The sequence below is a fragment of the Protopterus annectens genome, chromosome 3.part0 (genome assembly GCF_019279795.1).
Source record: "Protopterus annectens isolate FY-2018-M chromosome 3.part0, PAN1.0, whole genome shotgun sequence".
Classification (NCBI taxonomy): domain Eukaryota; kingdom Metazoa; phylum Chordata; order Ceratodontiformes; family Protopteridae; genus Protopterus; species Protopterus annectens.
Genome location: NC_056731.1, coordinates 872,467,066 through 872,487,007, shown reverse-complemented (window position 1 = coordinate 872,487,007; position 19,942 = coordinate 872,467,066).

Below are 19,942 nucleotides of genomic sequence, written 5' to 3'. Positions count from 1 at the left end.
CTACATAATATGATCTTGCGAAAACAGCTGCAGCAGGACCAGCATAGGGCCGGGCCAAACAGCCCCCCACCATTGCCAAGGCCATCACAGGCAGAGCGTGGCTCGGAGGAGGAACAACCTGAGCCTGCCCCAGTAGGCAGAAGGAGACATGCCCAGTATGCCCTGGCCTTGGCAAAGAGGCAACGCATAGCACATACACTGGCTCAGTAGGAACCCTGGGAATGATACCCCTCTCTGACTCACTCATATAGTAACAGGGATGCCTAACATGACACAACCTGCTCTCAAACATGTACAGGGAAGTGTAATATGCGCATCCGACAGAGGCAGCCCTGCAGCACCACCTGAGGCATAAATGCTATGTGTTAAGTAATGTAACACCATGTACTATATGCACACCTGAGGACCCTGACTAACATCCTACCCTCACCAAGCATCATGCCACAACATGACAATGAGATGATCAAGTGCAACAATTGACTGAAGTATCGCAGTTAGTCAAAGGGGATCCAATGTGTGCCAGTCTGGGATGACATGCTGAGCATGTCATGATGCACCACCTGCTAGGACTGGCATGCACCTATCAGTGCAGGCCATATGGATACTGGCAAAGGCTGTTGTCACCCACAGTGTGCCCTGAATAGGTAAGGCTCAAAACACAAACCTATCTCCATAGGTATCAGAAGGGATAAGAATAAGATAAGGGATAAGTCGAAACAGCAAGATGCATGCAGTCTAAACTCACCCAGTATGGAGAATGTGGATATCTGCGCTGTAACAGAAAACTGAGCCAAGGCTCACAACAGCACCCTAACACTACCAGGTTACACCTCATACTGTGCTGTACAGCCTCAAAACTTGGAACAAGCTACAAAAGGAGGGTGACTAGCAAGAATTGTCAAGGATAACCACACCCCCATGTTGGTACCACAACAAAAAGCGGCATGGACTAGCCATGCTCAAGTAACAGTGGCTAAAACTGCCCCCCAGTTTATAGCCTGCTACAGACTACTGTCCCAACACCAGGAACTGCACCCGGCCTATGCCGGAATACATGAATATATCAAGTCCTCCAAACCACGTTATATTGGGTGACTGAAAATACCCAGACATAGACTGGGAGCATTATACTAGCTCCAACAGTGTAGGACAAAAGTTCATAGAATCCATAAACCAAAAGGCCCAGGAACAATGTACCACTCCCACAAGAAGGGTAAGCATACTGGATGTGATAATCAGCAACATGGGTACTGAATGGCAAGATGAGAAGTGTATTGCTCACTGGTAAAACCAGACCATAGAGTAATCACACTGGACATACAAATCCTGACCACAGTCCCTGGCCAGAAAACCACAGTGAAAAACATGTGTTAAGCAATATTTGCACTCCTCCAAACTGATGTGGAATCCATTAAAGGTCCCGTGCAGGTGCAAAATATGGGCCACACCTCAGAACCTGTAATACAGCCATTCCATGAACACTGCCAGAAATGCTTGGATTATGCAGTCCTAAATTAAAACAAGACACAATGCCATACACGCAGAAATCTGGCATGGTGGACACCAGCCATAACCAAACCATGCAAGAGAATGAGGAAGCTACTACATGATAGAGCAAACATAAACAATGAAGTAATCACTGATCAGTAGTATGGCAATAAAATCTGTCCACACATACAATCCACTAAGGCCAGCCACAACAAGTGGAATCTGTGAATCCTGAGGCAATGTTACACCTGCCCCAAGTACACAGACAACCCCCAACTCCACCCAAGAAATACAAATATATGTGAGAGATGCAACCATCTATCCAAACTGGAGGCTGAGCTCCCTCAACTCAGTACTCCCAAAACAAGTCAGGAGGAGAAGGTAACCACACACACCACAAACACAGTCCCACATAGACCTATCACAACTGCAAACCAAACACATAAACACAGAAAAACATTCCCGGAGGCACAAATTACAAACACAGCACAGCAACAGAGGCCTCTAAAGTAGACACCCAATCAAACAACCTCCAAATATAGCACATGCAACACATAGTACACAAAGCTGGTGTGCCAAACAGTCACAGGCCAGAAGGAGAAACAACATGCCTGATACAGTTGTAATAGGTGACTCCATAGTCAGACACACTGCTGTCCCACTCACCAGACTGAACAAGGGAAAGGGTACAGTAAGCTGCTTGTAGGCTGCCACAATATGCCACATAACAGAAGTATGCAGGTCACTCCAAAGCAAGTAGAAATATGATGCAGTCATAGTCCATGCTGGTGTGAATGACCTGAGATGTACCGCCCTAGACTACATGAAAAGAGACATAGATGAGCTATCTGATTATGTAGTCCAGGCCGGTATGACGCTCACCGTTTGCAGCATCCTACCCTTACCAAGAATAATGCCACAGTACAAACACGGAATGATCAGTCATAGCAAGTGGCACACTTACTGGTGTCATTCCAAGGGGATCCAATGTCTGTCTGCTTGGGATGTCATGCTTGACAAGCCACGCAGCTGTTCTTGGGATGGCCTGCACCTGTTACCCCTGGGCGCCTGAATATTGGATAAGGCCTTTGCCACCTCCATAGAGCCTTTTGTAGGCAAGGCTGAAAAGACTGACCCACCACCCTAGAAAACATAAGTGGGAAGAAACATAAGGGAAATGCTGACCAATGCCAGATGTGTACACCCCAATATGCATGCCCTCAAGGCAATCCCCAGTATGGAGAACATCGATGTCTGTGCAGTGACAGAAACCTGCTGCAAGCCTCCTGACAGCACACCAGCACTACCAGGTTATACCACGTATCATGTGTCATGGCCCCAAAAACCTGGAACAAAACATAAAAGGAGGGTGAGTATCCATAGTCAGCACAGACACCCATACGTCCAGGTAACTGACAATGCACAAGGCATTGGAGTCCACCCATGTGCAACTAACTGTAGGCAAGACTGCTGTACAGTCTGTAGCATGCTACAGACTGCACTCTCACACACAGTAACCCCACCCAGCCGTCCTGAAGACACTGGACAGTATGAATGTCCCACCAAATACCAAACAAGGTACCACAAATTACCACATAGGTGGTAAACCATTATGTATGGAAGGAGTAACCAGGGACCTAGGGACACAAGTGGACAGTAACCTGTTATGTGACACCCACATTGCCAATGTGGCTAGGAAGACTGTCTACATTTGACACTGTATCAGGAAAGGATTCACATCTACGTCAACAGAGGTCATTGTGCCCCTATACTTTTCTCTAATCACACCCATAATCTAGTACAATGCCTCATATGGGATGTACCTTACCTGACACCTGCAGCAGTTAAAAAGACCTCAAAGGTACCTCACCAAGAGGATAAAGGGTCTCAAATATATGTCATATGCTGCCTGGCTGTAGACACCCCAGCTGAATGCAGTCACATACTGCCTACACAGAGGCATTGCATGCCTGTTGTAGGAGGCCATGGCCAACACAGGAGTAATGGACATGCTCCACCCCAGAAAACTCAAATCCATCGGAGCTGTGAGAGTGAGAGATGTCAACCTCAACAAATAATGAAATAGGATGTGCTGGTGGGACAGATACATAATCCAGAGGCTCCCCACACCCTGGACCAGAATCCCACTCCATGTTAGGCAGAGCCCCTCACTGACACTCTTCAACAGGAATTTTGCCAAGTGTATGGATGATTGTAGAGTTACACTGGGGGTCTTCACTGTGTCATGTCCAGACAGCGGCACAGCAAAGCAAATCATAAATGGCCATAATATTCACATAGCAAGGGGTGGCAAAAGCCACACACACTCTGGCTAGGCTAACAAATGCCCTAGGGTGGATAGCCTAGTATGAACCTGTGAACCTATGAAGATACAAATTGTACAGGACACTAAGGATAATCCCAAGGCTTTCACAACTGATGGTAGGAACCATGTTGGGAATTCACAGATATGCCCTGAATCACGCAAATATCACAAACACACACACATATTGCCAACATACATCCTGACAGGTGCAGTGCAAACCCCCCCCCCGAATGCAGAATATCTATCCCAGCAGACTGCTGGCCCCCTGACATTGCAGATGCTGAGGTAACAGCCAACATCTACAAAGCAAAACACACAGCAGCAATGGTATGAGATGGTGTCCTGGGCTTAGTGCAATATGGACTCCAAGATGAATGGAATGCCAAACCACACTACTGCTCAATGTCAGCCTTACCACAGAATATGTACCCAAAGAGTAGTGTACAACAACAGTGGTCCTTCTCAACAAAGGTGTTGCCGGAATGGATACTGAAAACTACTACCCCAGAATCCTGAGAAGCTCGGTTTGCACAGCTATGGAAAGGATCAGCATGTACCACAGACATAAAGATATTGGGGACCTACTGACACCGGACCCAACCCAGTGTGGCTTTCTCAAGTGCAGATCCTGCCCCTAAACATGTTTGACTCAAATGAAACAGTCATTAAGGTCATTGATGAGGGCAATGTGGTCCACACAGTGTAGCTGGACCTTGCAAAGGCTTCTATACAATACCCTACATGTTCATTATAGATAAGCTCACCAGCTTAAATATAAACCCACATGTCAGTAGAGGGGTTGCAAACCAGACCAAGGACAGAACAGACATGGTCAGACATGCTGCAGCCATGTCAGACTACAAACCAGATATAACTGGCATCCCACAAGGCTTTGTCCTGCGATCTCTCTCGTCTGGTATATATGTCCCATAGGTACAGGCAAACATGGAAGGACTGTGTCCGAACATGTTTGCAGAGGACTACAAACTGCTCACCACATATGATCCACCAGCTGACACAAGCATCCCACAAAAGGGCCACATAGAAACAGACAACTGGTGCCATAGCCATGTCAGCAAGCTAATTGCAGAAACGTGTATAGTCAACCCCCGTGGATATACAGTAAGTACCCACCAATTACCACATAGGTGTTAACTCATTATGTAGTTAACATGTAATGAGAGACCTGGGGACACAAGGTGATAGATATCCTGCATTGGACAAACATGTGCTGTAGTGTTTACAGAAACATACCATATACCCACCTAATCATGAAGGTTGTCAGATCTAGATAAGGGGAGGTCATTGTGGCTCTGCAGTCATCCTTCATCAGCGGTACAATTGACTACAAAAGCCCCTGTGGGATGTACCTCAGCAGACACCTCCATCAACCGTAAAGTCCCCAACAGTACCTCATCAGGAGTATCAAAGAGCTTGCACAGATGCAATGTGTTGCCTGTGTTGCTGGCATCAATAAACATGCTGCACCTTGTACAATCTGAATGGCAGTGAGCTATGCACATGAGAGACCTGAACCCCAGCACTGACTTACATAGGACAAGCTGTACTGTGTGATCCATAACACAGAAGCCACCGCCACCCATGAGTGAACCCCCAGTACAGGCTACCCATAGAGTCACTTACCAATCTTCCTCAATAGGAATCTTGATGAGTGGATGGGAGATGGTAGATTTATCCTGGGTATCACTGTCATGTCACAGGTAGACAGAGGCACAGTATACTAACCATGACATATGTCATGGCAAACTCCACTTACAATGTGTGTTGAAGGACAAACACACTCTCCAACTAGCATTAGACATGGACTAGGGCACATCGTTAGTGTTTGCAAATGTACACCTATGTTGTGGAATACACTACCAATGTTGGACAAGCCTGGTTTAAGTAGTTCATATCTGAACAGAATGCAACATGGTCAGATGTACACAACTGGCCCCTAACCAGGCTGTTGTGCCCACTATCGAAATGTAAAGCAGTGATAGCACTAAAGCCCAGGATACTGTCCACCACAGTCAAAGTACTACCAGTACACTATACAGTACTACAGTGTTAGGTCAGTGTGAAAGGATGTTGACAACTGTATGCAAAGTATCCCATACAAAGACTGCAGGCACAGTATAATCCTGTTGTGTTCACACACAAAGCAGTTGTACAGTAACTACACAACATGACACACAACACACAACCATAAACGGGTGATATTTGTTGAAGTTCACACTCATCCACAAATGTGGTGGGCTGCAGAGTCCAACATATGGAATGCACACACTGGGCATGCTCACACACTTTGATAAATGAGACATATGTCAGACAACATGCCATGGGAAGGCTGAACTGGGCATGCTCACACACTTAGGCCAAATCTCGGTTTAGCAGTTGGACACACATATCTGGTATTTTATGTGTTATTCCAGGAACCAACCACATTACAGCAGTCTGCCCAGTGCACACAGTTAAATAACTACAGAGACATACGTGATATAGTGGATCCTCCCATATGCAAACATCTTCCACAGATGCACAAGTTGTTCATACAAACAGGGAATGCTATGGCAATAAAGATGTGCAAACAGTCTATCAGCAACAAATAATGTGCATTTGACAATTAAACATATGGGTGTAGAGGTCAACACTAGGCTGTTTGCCCTAGGGAATTACAGCTTAGCCAGAGTGTGCTTGGTGTCTGCCTCCCCACAGGATGCACATTCCCCTTTCTAAACACAGATGATGTCAGCACCCTATAAGTACAGCAGGAGAAAAGAAACTTCCCAGTAATGCGAATAGCGTGCTCCGCTAATGTGTCCGTCTCAAGTATCCTAACATAGTTAGGTAGGGGTTTCAAATGCTCAGTGTGTGTGTGTGAGTGGGGTTGGTGTATGTGTAAGTCTGTGGAAGAGAAATGTCCCTTTTGGCAACTAGGAAAACACACTACAGGATGCACATTCCCTTTCTAAACACTGATGATATCAGCACCCTATAAGTACAGCAGGAGAAAAGAAACCTCCCAGTAATGCGAGTAGCACGCTCTGCTAATGCATCCGTCTCAAGTGTCATAACATAGTTAGGTAGGGGTTTGAATCCTGCAAGTGGCAAGTGTGTGTGTTTGTCTGAGGGGGGTTAGTGTGTGTGAGGAAAATGTCCCTTTTGGCAACTAGGTGAACAGACTACAGGATGCACATTCCCTTTCTAAACACTGATGATGTCAGCACCCTATAAGTACAGCAGGAGAAAAGAAACCTCCCAGTAATGCAAATAGCATGCTCCGCTAATGCGTCCGTTTCAAGTGTCATAACATAGTTAGGTAGGGGTTTGAATCCTGCGAATGGCCAGTGTGTGTGTTTGTCTGAGGGGGGTTAGTGTATGTGAGGAAAATGTCCCTTTTGGCAACTAGGTGAACAGACTACAGGATGCACATTCCCCTTTCTAAACACTGATGATGTTAGCACTCTATAAGTATAGCAGGAGAAGATAAAACTCCCAGTAATGCCAATAGCGGGCTCCGCTAATGCGTCCGTCTCAAATGTCATCACATAGTCAGATAGGGGTTTGAATCCTGCAATTGGCAAGTGTGTGTTTTTGGCTGAGGGGGGTTAGTGTGTGTGAGGACAATGTCCCTTTTGGCAACTAGGTGAACAGACTACAGGATGCTCATTCCCCTTTCTAAACACTGATGATGTCAGCACTCTATAAGTATAGCAGGAGAAGGGCAAGCTCACAGTAATGTGAATAACGTGCTATGCTAATGCATCCGTTTCAAGTGTCATAACATAATTAGGTAGGGGTTTGAATCCTGCAAATAGCAAGTGTGTGTGTTTGTGTCAGGGGGTTAGTGTGTGTGAGGGCAATGTCCCTTTTGGCAACTAGGTGAACAGACTACAGGATGCACATTCCCCTTTCTAAACACTGATGATGTCAGCACTCTATAAGTATAGCAGGAGAAGAGAAAACTCCCAGTAATGCGAATAGAGTGCTCTGCTAATGTGTCCGTCTCAAGTGTCATAACATAGTCAGATAGGGGTTTGAATCCTGCAATTGGCAAGTGTGTGTTTTTGGCTGAGGGGGGTTAGTGTGTGTGAGGACAATGTCCCTTTTGGCAACTAGGTGAACAGACTACAGGATGCTCATTCCCCTTTCTAAACACTGATGATGTCAGCACTCTATAAGTATAGCAGGAGAAGGGAAAACTCCCAGTAATGCGAATAGTGCGCTCCGCTAATGCGTCCATCTCAAGTGTCATAACATAGTTAGGTAGAGGTTTGAATCCTGCAAGTGGCAAGTGTGTGTGTGTTTGTCTGAGGGGGTTAGTGTGTGTGAGGGAAATGTCCCTTTTGGCAACTAGGTGAACAGACTACAGGATGCACATTCCCCTTTCTAAACACTGTTCAGCTGAAGGCCATGGCTCTGGCACAAGTTGTCTGTTGCTATGATGCCCCTTTGGAAGATGCTTGTGTCAGCTGGAGAGTCGATTATGGTGGCCAGTTTGCAGTCATCTGCATATTTGGACAGCCACAGTCCGTCCATGTTGGCCTGTACCTCCAATAAATATATGCCAAACAAGAGAGGTCCCAGGACTGAGCCTTGTGGGACACAACTCGTAACTGGTGTGGGGTCTGGCATGGCTCCAGCAATGCTAACCATGTGGGTTCTGTCCTTGAGCCACTGTGCAATCCATCTAGTGACATAGGGCTTATATTTAAGCTGGTGAGCTTCTCTAGAATGCCCAAGTGGGGTATTGTTGTGAAGGCTTTTGCAAGGTCCAGGTAGGCTGTGTGAACCACCTTCCCCTCTTCAATGGCCTTGGTGACTGTTTCAAAGAAATCAACCGGGTTAAACCTGGTAGTGCTGGTGTGCTCTCAGTAGCCCTGAACCAGGCATCTGTTACTGCACAGATATCATTGTTTTCCATGCCAAGGAGTGTTTTGGGTGCATGCATCTGGAGGTTTAGACTTCTGGCGTTGGGTAGCATTGCTCTTAGTTTCTTATCCCTTGTGATACCTATGAAGATGGGTTTGTCATTTGAGCCCTGCCTAACATAGGCACTATGGGGGTAGCAAGAGCCTTTGCCAATATCTGAAAGCCCAGGGGTGACAGGTGCAGGCCGTCCCTAGCAAAGCAGGTAGTTCAACAGAAGATGAATGTGTGAAGGTGTAGTGCCTGTGATTAGTTAGCAGTAGCATATATGACTGCTCACGTGGACACATGCCAGGTAAGTCATATGCACTGTGTCACAGGCAATGTACATGTGAACAGGACAAACAGTGACATCCTGTCAAGTGGGACATGGACATACATATAGTAGGCTATGCAGATGGCACTAGGAGTCCACAGAAGCTCTATAACTATGCATTGCAGGTGTGATCAGTATTCCAGGGTAATTGCAAGCAAACATGCATGCAAACAAAGCTACAGTAAACAGGGCTGCATGTAGTCCATTGTACAACAAACAAGCTGTACCAGTTCCAGTAGGTAACACTGCAAATATGCAGGCACTATGCACATGTACATGGAAATACATGGGTCAGATGGCTAGGGTCCAGTCTCAGTGCACACAAGTGTACAGACCATGTACTGTCAGGATGTACAATAACTGGATAGAAACCCATGTGCTCATACCTGCAGTAATACACATGTCAAATAACAGACACTGAGCCTTCACTCAGTGGTTCCATACTTAGTAGGATGCATGCTCCCTGGCCTGCCACCACAGTATCCCTGACATATATGGGGACTCTCCCTCCTGTGACAGTTAGTTATGTGTGTTGGGGCTGTCTAGCATGGTATGAGATGTGAGCATGCAGTGCTAGGGTGCTCCTGTGTGTCCTGTACCAGTTGTGTAGTACTGCACACATATCAACATCCTCAAACAAGAGTCTAGTGTGGGCAACATGCCACTTGCAATTTACATGTCCATCATTGTGTATTACTACATTCATTACCCTATCCCCTGTGCTACCTATGTATGTAGCCTTCTGTTGACATCATTACCACCAGTATGCCAACATGTGCAGATGATACACTATGGTACTTACCATGGGTGCAGACAGCAGGACATGACAATCACACACTTACTGCATCAGGCATGCTGTGATATACCCACAATTAATTCAGCACACAGTACTGTTAACAACATGATACTATTACTACACATCTATGTGGTCACCCTGTGCATCAGCAAGATGTTAACCTGTACCTTCACAGTTGTTACAGATTGCAGGAGGTGGCACAGTTTCATCATATGCACAGGGTGTGAACTTGGTATGCCTGAGTCAGCCACCGATACCACCAATTGACATGTATGTGTATGTGTGTTGGTGAGGGACAGCAGTAGAAGGTGGGGCAATGTTGATGCAGTGTGTGCGTGTATGCGGTAGCCCTAGGTGTTGTCAATTCGCATGTGTGTATGGATGCACACAGTTTCACCTCATGGCTGCCATATACTGGTGTTTGTGGACAGCCACAGACTGTACCTGCCAGGTCATACAGATCAGTGTCTCTGGCCACGGACACGGTACCTGTGCCTTGCAGGGGTGCTACGGACCGTATCCAGTACCAACCCAGACTGGGTACTGTCATCAGAAGCAGGTGTTCATTGACTGGACACAGATCCCTGTTGGGCCTGGCCAGAGCCACGTGCACGTGGTCTCCTGGGGTGGTCTGATGACAGCACAGACCCAGCATTGCTGGGGCTGCTGCTGGCACTACGGGGGTGGCCGCAGTCCTGTTGTTGTCCATGACGACTGCCAGCTGCTGCTGTTGCTGGCATACGGCCACGTCGATGCCTCAACCACCCACCATCGCCCTGGCTCATGGACATGTAGTTGTGGAACCGGTCTAATATGTCCTCACAATGTCTGTCTATGACATTGGTGAAATCACGGATGGCAGCCGCAATGTCACGCATACTGTCAGTCATGGCTGTGCGACATGCTGTCAGCTCCCTCAGACCCTGTCTGGTGTACCGTTCCATACGTGACTGTGCCTGCATGACAGTCCGAAACATAGCTGAGGTTGTAAGACCTCTGTGAGCACGTCTGACAGGGGCAGTATGCCCATGGATGCTCCCACGAGAACCCCTGGACATCTGTCTGTGTGGTACCATCCCTGGGACATGCCCATTGCTGCTGTGTGGGGAGGCATGTGCCACAGATACCATATTACTCTGGTCAATGCCCACTGTATGCTGTCCATCACCTAGGGACATTGGTGACAAAGGGTGTATTGGCAGGATAACTGTGCGCATTGATGGAGTCGACAGCTGTGTACTGTCAATCGGCTGACCAATGGCGGACACTGGCATACCTTCCTGTGCCATTACACAGATGTCATCATTATCAGTACCCACAGCACCTGACTCAGGTTCCCTGCTACATGACACCAGAGCAGCAACAGAACCTGTGGGAGGGAAACAGGAAACACAGTTTACAATGTCTACACATTACCAGCGATGCACACATGCACACATGCACAGGTGCACACATGCACACATGCACACATGCACACATGCACAGGTGCACACATGCACACATGCACACATGCACACATGCACAGGTGCACACATGCACACATGCACACATGCACACATGCACAGGTGCACACATGCACACATGCACACATGCACAGGTGCACACATGCACAGGTGCACACATGCACACATGCACACAGTTTCACACAATTGTACAGTACTCAGTATGCGTGATATCAACACACAGACACAGACACACCTACATGCATACAAAGAGCACTACTAAGTGAGCCAAATAGTACTATTACTATCAACACTATTACAGGAATTGTTAATACACACTCACCAGCATGGATAGGCTGCATTGCTGTTATACCAGAGGGTCCTGCAGACGTGAAGAAACTAATGTCAGTGGGCACAACTGTGCTATTGTTACTGAGTATGATACAGGTCAGTAGTACAACAGTCGCCTTTCACAGGTCAGCTGCTAATATTGAGGATATCGCACTTGCACATTAAATACTATGGTGACAGCTACAAACCAAGGACACACCTCACACATGCATTAACTACCAGTGTACACAACAGTCAACTATACATATGGCATATTACCTGCACGTTCACTGTCTTGCTGCTGTGTGGCTCCAGCCTCCATCATAATGCATGTCTGCTGCTGTTGTTGTTGCTGGTGGACTGGAGCCACTACACTCATGAGTAGTCCCTCCAGTCTAGTGAGTGGGGGATGTGTAGCCACCCCACCACCTGTGGCGACCTGTTGCCTGTGGATATCCGACGCACGCTGATGGACATGTCTGATTAAATCACTGCAGTGATGTCGTACCTGCTCATATGTCCTATTATGCGTGCCTATGTCATTTACCCGACGGACAAGGTCTTGCCACAGTGCAGCCCTCTCCTGCTGATTCTGGCTGGTGCGGGAAAAGAGTATTGCATAATCCCGCAGCAGGCTCTGGTGTATCTCCTCATCCTCAGCTGTGGAGTAGGTGGGATTCCGCGGGTGGGCCATGTACCTGAGAAAGAAAATAACCTGGTATCAGCAATATATGTCAGCAGAATTTGGCACACATACTACACATGCTACTCGACTGTTATGACACAACATATCTCACATATGTAGCATCTGTCTGTCTATTGGTGGATACACATGCAGATGGCCAGGTATCAGTGCTCAGCCAGCAATTGTGCAACAGTACCTGGCAGACTCCATACGACATACTACCAAACCCCAGCAGTCAGAACACTGATTCAGGTCAAGAGCACCTCCTCACTCTGGGGGTTTGTATCTAGGTACTGTATGGCCTACATCGTCAACTACTGTGAGCTGACCACACACTGATTGCCCTGGATATACATATCCCACCTCCACCACCAGCACAGATGACTATAGTGCATAACATTACAGATACAAACTTTACACTTTGTAACAGTGATATGGTATCCTTTCAGCCCACTGGGCCAGTGGCAGATACAACCCACAATGCTGACCCCTACACAATTACTTTCTACAGACATCTCCGAGAATGCATGGATCATGCAATCCCATATATGACCAAGACACTCTCCACAAAGGGACAGCATCCTGTCTGGTGGACCCCAGCCATAGACAGATTGTATTACAGAAGATGGAAGCTACTGCAAGACAGAGCATAATTCCATAAAGGGAGGGCATGTCTGAGCAGCACTAGTAAGGATCTATTTTCCATCATACAAAATACATGGGCAACTTTGAGAGGGAAATCAAGAGTGACACTACAGATAACCAGAAGGCCTTCTTCAGTTATGCTAGCAACCTGGTCAGGAGCCATCCTCTATGCCCATAGGTAGTACACAACAACACATATTTCACTGACACCACAGATATCGACAACATTGTGGCAGACAGGTTCAGTGCAGGTGTCACCCCGCCCTCTCCCCCGAAATAAGGCATAGTTATCCCAGCTGACTGTAACCTCCCTGTCATCACAGATGTCCAGGTGAGAGCCACCCGCAGGACAGCAGAATACACAACATGGATGGGACCTGATGGTATCCCCAGTTGCATGCTACATAAACTCTGACAGGAGCTAAACACACATATAGAAGTGCTATGTAACACTAGCCTGACTACAGGATATGCACCTGTACACTGGCGCATATATATATGTCCGTATACATATACACATATATATATATTGATGTACATATATTGCTATATATTGCTATAGATGTGGAGGGGGGGGCACAGGGGGGTGTGAGTGACAGAGGGGGTGGGACAGGCTGTGTTGCAGGTCGTCATATACAGTCATACCTGTAGGTAGTCAGATCAGTCTGTCTATGTATATGTATCTACATATATCTATATCTGTATGTGTGCATTACATAGATATGTTTGTACAATATTCTATCTACATCTGTCTATGTATTCCTACATCTCTCTCTCTATGTATGTATACATATATGCATATCATATATATATATATATATATATATATATATATATATATATATATACACATACATATGTTGACATACATACGTATCCATATATTAGACAGGTATATTAACATATTTGTCTACCATACTGTATACACACACTAACATACTGCTAAACATACATAATTGTGAAACCTACTTTGTACATGGCACTACAACCTACATTCAACCTACATTGATATGTGCACATAGATGCTCTCACATACATATGTATGTACAGCCTTCACTGATAGTTGCTGTATGTCCCCTGCCCTTTACACATCTTCATATACATATGGATATAGACCAATGACACATATGGAGGGTTCACAGTATGTAGACCTTTATAGTATTACTTTACATTACCTGTGTTTGTCACAGCTGCTTGTGTTGCTGTCTGGTTCTCTGTCCTGCTGCTCCACTTCCCAGTTGTCAGCTTTCAGGTAGCTGTTGCTGAACAATTTGTTTCTGTCTGCTTAATTGCAGTTTTCTGTCTCTGTCTCTGTCTCTGTCTCTCTCTCTCTCTCTCTCTCTCTCTGTCTCTCACGTCCTTCTCAGGGTGCAATGAAAGTATTGCATGTGTGGACATGGAGTACAGCATACTTTTGTAGGTATCTGCATATGCCCATGTGATGGCCTCTGCACCAATTGTTAGCCAGCATTTGCTAATTGCATGCAGCCAGTTGTGTACTGATTGCAGTTCTCACTGTGATTTCAGAACAGTGCTATAAAAAGGTATGTGAGATAGGCATAGCCCTTTCAGATTTTAAGGGCAGGGACCATGCTGTTATGCTGTGGACAATGTTCTGTGAGTGTAAAGGTTGGTATCTCTCTCATATTTCCAGGTGTGTTGTAGATTAACATTCCTCCATTCATTTCTCCAGTTTCCTGTACTAACTGTGTATGTACACTGACACCTACAACTACTACTACTGTTAATGTGTGTGTGTGTGTGCTTTCCTTTCACTTTTGCTTGCACTTTGTTGCTAAGGCTGCAATAGTTGCCCTTTACAGTCACTACTTGTATGCCTGCTAGGTGTCTCGACTGTAGTGTGCTGCTGTAGCTTTCCTATTTTCCATGTACATTCACACCTTGGAATGCTTGCTATATCTGCTAGGGTGTTACAGCATGCAGTGTGGTCTGGCCATGGTGTGGGCCTTGACATCTATTAGGGTATTTGAGTATGCTGCTGAGCAGGCCCCAGAGACTTTCAGGTTCATCTGTTATGTGCCTCATGGAATGGTACATATCAGTGGGGTACACCCATTAAAATGTCTGGTATGCTGCAGTTGTGACTGTGGGTTAGCATGAGCATATGTATTACTACACTTTTTCTGCCATGCAAGTGGTGAATACTTTCAGGACTCCATAGTTACCATTGCATGTGTTACACCTTTCTGCCTACTGTTTGTACATTTCACATGGGGTCTGTGGGGCATCCCTGTAAGTCATTCACTGTTGCTATGTCTAGGCTCTTAACTATTCAAATATGGTGGTGTCGGACCCATCATGTGTACAGATATTTGCAGGTTGTCCACATTTCTGCCTCATATTTTGGTCAATATCTCATGCACACCTTTTTCTGGCAAGTCACTCTGGGCTCAAGTCAGAATATGGTGACAAATATTCAAGTTCCAGACTGCATACCCTTCCAAACATCCCACAAAGCGCAGACCCTATTACTTTCTGAACTGTCTGCGTTTGTTGTAACATTATTTGTAATGTGTCCCTGGTTTAGGGCCTTTGCTCCACATATTTTATTACTTGGTCCAGATGTGTTCCTGTAAGAGGTTGTGGGGTATGGGCAGTGCTTATCCTGTTGTGAGTATGTGTGTGTCTTGCAAGGTGCTATAGTGACATTATTACCTACTAGCTTCCAACTAGCATGGCTCTTTCTGTTCACACACTACTATTATGGAAATCCAGTAATTTTGATAGTAATTCTAAATGTCATGCTTTGTGTACTACACAGCTATATTCCCTTTACATTCATTCCTACTATTACATGATATATTTACTTTAGCACAATGTTCTTGTATAAGAGTCATGGCTTAGTGGTAAGTCATGCAGACTACAGTTGCCAAGGTCCTGGGTTCGGGACTCACAGTGGGATTTTATTTTGCTTTTGAACTGAGTACAGGACCTGTCAATCAAAGTGACTAAGGCACTTTTAAGCAGTTGTAATCGGGTTAGCGCTGGTTTGCGTGGAGCTCACGCATGCGCACTGGGGGTTAGCTCCGCGCACACAAGCGCACACCCGATTACAACCACTTAAACGTGCTTACTCTTCAAGACACCACGCTATTTTCTTTGAAAGAAAAGAAAAATGGGGAGACAGGAAAGTGGTGAAAAAGGGGTCACAAAGAGGGTAAGACAGTAGGGAAACAAGCTTGGGATGTGCATGAGGGATGTAGGTAAGGCCCATAGCTGCCCATTTCTTCATCAGCAATAGCTGTGCATATGTATGTAATTTGGTGTGACATTTGAAACCTTCCACCCCTGAGAGAGGTGTCAGGACAACAATAATACTTGTTGTACAGCCAATTGGAATTGATAGGTTCCATGTCCAGTAGACATGTGTGCGGAATGGGCAGCTATGTATGGGGCGTAATTTTTTTGTGGGTACAGAGTGCCCTTTTTTTTTTTTTTTTTTCAGGTGAGAGTGGTATGTCAGGTGAAGGTAGTCGGTACAGCTGGGGAGGTAGGTTGGGTAGGTAAACAGACAAGACAAACAAGACGCATACAGGGGCGGTGTGTGACATGTGTGGGGGTTACACAATTGACGGGGACGGAGGTTTGGATATCCAGAGCCCATGAGCCCACAGATGGCAACAGTGGAACTGATATCCCCACCCATAGGCAGTTGCCACTGTTCCTTCACTGCCCAGGACGGGCTGTGCTGGGGCTGTGTAGGCGGGGCAACAGGCATGCCCGTTAGTTGCACCACCCGTGCCTCGAGCTGGCGTGGGGCTCAGGACAGAGTCCCGAATCTCCCACGCACCACAGTCCAGACGCCACGGAGGGTGAGTGGTGGATCTCCTCCGGCCACACTTGCAGAGGGGCGAGCCCCATCCTGCAGCGCTTCCACCCGCAGGTGGCATAGGGCCACCGGAGGAGGGTCCGGACTCGGCACTAGTGCCAGGTGCACTCGCCAGCTGAGGTGGGAGAGGTGGGTCCGCTGGAACCCGCCTTCCCTGTCGTACTATGTTTTGCATTATGTCATGACAGTTTGGGTTAGTGACATATAATACCATTCACAATTAGTTGTAACAGCATGCATTAGTATTCCTATTAACCAAACACCCAGATATTCACACCATTGAACAGCGTGCATAACACATGCATAATTTGAACAGAAATACACAGTCCAACAACACGCAGGGTTAATTGATGGCAACAGGCCATCAGGTGTGGATGTATGAACAGGGCAGATGCATCAACAGACATGCAAATATATATGACCCAACAGGACAAACGTCCAGGGGTGTTAATTGTGATTGCACATACCATTTTCACGTGGAATGGGTTATATGTGGTTATAGGGTGGGGTGAAGAAAGTAATATTAACACCTTCGAATAACAATACATATGCTGTACATTTCTAATAGCTACAGTTATATACACACTACTGTTCTAACTACAGTTTCCTATATGATAACTATTTCAACTTGGTGATAGGACTGTTAATGCAACATCAATATACATTTTATGGTTCTTCATACACATTCATATCTAGCTTTGTTCAGCTACATCAGGGCTACATTTGCTTTATATAGCTGTAGACAAGTGTGGCTGTTTGGTATAGCAGGCAAACATCCTATCTGCATATTGCAGACTGAGAGCAACATATCCTGATTTTGGGATACACATTCCAGATGCAGCAACACTTTGAACATATTTTGCTGTTAGGTTTTGAATCTCACATGCATTTCATTCTGTCTTGACTGCAGTATACTTTATTCAGGGGTTATTACTACTGTATTGCTGGATTCATGGCACTTTCTCACACTCTCACACTTGCTTTCATTTTACTATTCAGGATGGTACTTCTAGGCTTTATTGACATGTTTTAACAGTAGTTATTACAATCCTTTCCAGCAGTCTCACTTCTGTCATGTTTCAGTATTTCCACAGGGATATATTTCACACATGTGATTTCATCATCTTCTGCAGCTATACTTTTCAGCCTGCTGCAGGTTGTGTACTATTTTCTTACAGGCAGGGCATTTTTATTTCAGAATATATGTCGGACAGTTTCATGTTTAGGTTAAACTTACAGGCTGAAAACTCTTGTAATCAAGCAATACTTGCATACACTTTCACACTGTTACTTGCAGATTTTATTCCTTACTGACTACACTGCACTCTTTTGCTGACTGTCATACTTTTATATTTCTTTACAGTTACTGGTAGTGGATTACTGACCTGCCTGGTGGCGCAACCGCACCAGCCTATCGCCATAGGCTCTGCGGTTCGCAGAACGGACACCTGCAGCTGTAATATAAATGAAGTAATATTGGAATACACATCTCCATAATATCAGCTAGTTTATTTTTTACATACATAATTAAATGTTACTTACTCAGTAGTGGGCGTTGGGTGTTTGCCGGGCCTCCTGGATCCAAAGGTTCAGTTGGTCCTGCTTGCGTCTCTTCAGGTCCGCATGGTGGTGACGGACCTGCTCACCAGTCCTTGGAATCCCTGTGGCACTGGTGAGATCATGAGCCAACCGGTCCCACGCCTCAGCCCTGTATGCTCCCCAGAGGATCTGGCCCTGCATGAGTTGGGCCTCATGATTGTGGACTAGGAGCCAGGCCATGTACCTGGACTCCTCAACACCCCACCTCTGTGCTCGAAAGCGACTACTCTCTCCTACTCCTGACATTCTGCCTGCAGGTCTGTTCTACAATCGTTTATGCTGTGTATTCCCGCCTATGGAGCTTATATAGTCCGTTTTTCCCGCACATATCTGTGATTGGCCATTTTGGAATTGTATCAACTTCAGTAAACCTGCATTGTCATGCTCTAGTTTGTATTCATTCCTATATATTAGCTATTATTGCATTGACAGGTAGTGCTGTCATGGCTTAGTGGTTCTGTACCTTGACTATGGTGTATAGTATCCTGGGTTCGAACCTGGCCACTGCTTTTTATTTTTCATGACTGTCTAGACATGCTGAGGGGTGTGTCTGTGTAAAGGCAGTTTTGATACGGCTTGCTCAACATTGCCCATCGGTTAGCTTGTTTGCGTGGTGCGCAGCTCCGCGCAAATGGGGTATGCTGCTTTAAGCCGCATTTGGCTATCAGCACGCATATTATGCTCAGCTCAGTTAGGGGCACATAGATTTAGCATGTTAAACCACTGCTCAGCTACGGGCACTCATTTTGCACCAGTTAAACCACTGCTCATCTACAGGCAGATGCACTCACCCTGTTAAACTGTAGCTCATCTATGGGCACATCTGGCATTTTTTATTCTTTTGTTACCTCACATTTCTTCAATATAAATGGGCAATTTCATTACATTTTACATATATTGGGGTTTTATGTGTACATATTTGTCAGGGACTTGTTTCCTGCTTATTTTGAAAAAAAAAATATTGGTGTTGTGGGGGCTCGAACCATGAATGCCTGCTCTTCAGCCAACATCTCTACCACTATGCTATTGCTTCCTGGTTTATTTTGCATATTTAGTTCTTATATGCTTTCCCACTGACTGCTAACTGTAGCTGCGCTACGGGCACGCCCGCGCAAACGAGCGCACTCACGGTTAAACAACTTTACAATTTAAAAAAAATATATAACATGTTCATTTATATATCTTTTATGTTTATAGTCTGTGGGGGCATGTGTTGTGTTGTGTTTATTCACATTTCCGTGGACTCTGTTGTGGGTGTTTACTATGGGCACTTTTACACTTCTGGGGGCGTGTCCGCTTGCAGGGCTCAGCCTTCAGACACGCCCCCTACTGTCTTACACGGACTGTGTTAGACTTAGGTGTGATTCAGCATGCTCTCATGAATATGCAACGCATGCTGACATCACTCCGTTTAACTGCAGCCTCCGTGTAAGAGTTATAACTCTTACACGGAGGCTTCGTGAATCCTGGGGTATGTCAATTTATTGTCTTTTTTTAATCAGTGTAAGTTTCCATAATGTTTGTAAGCTGCAA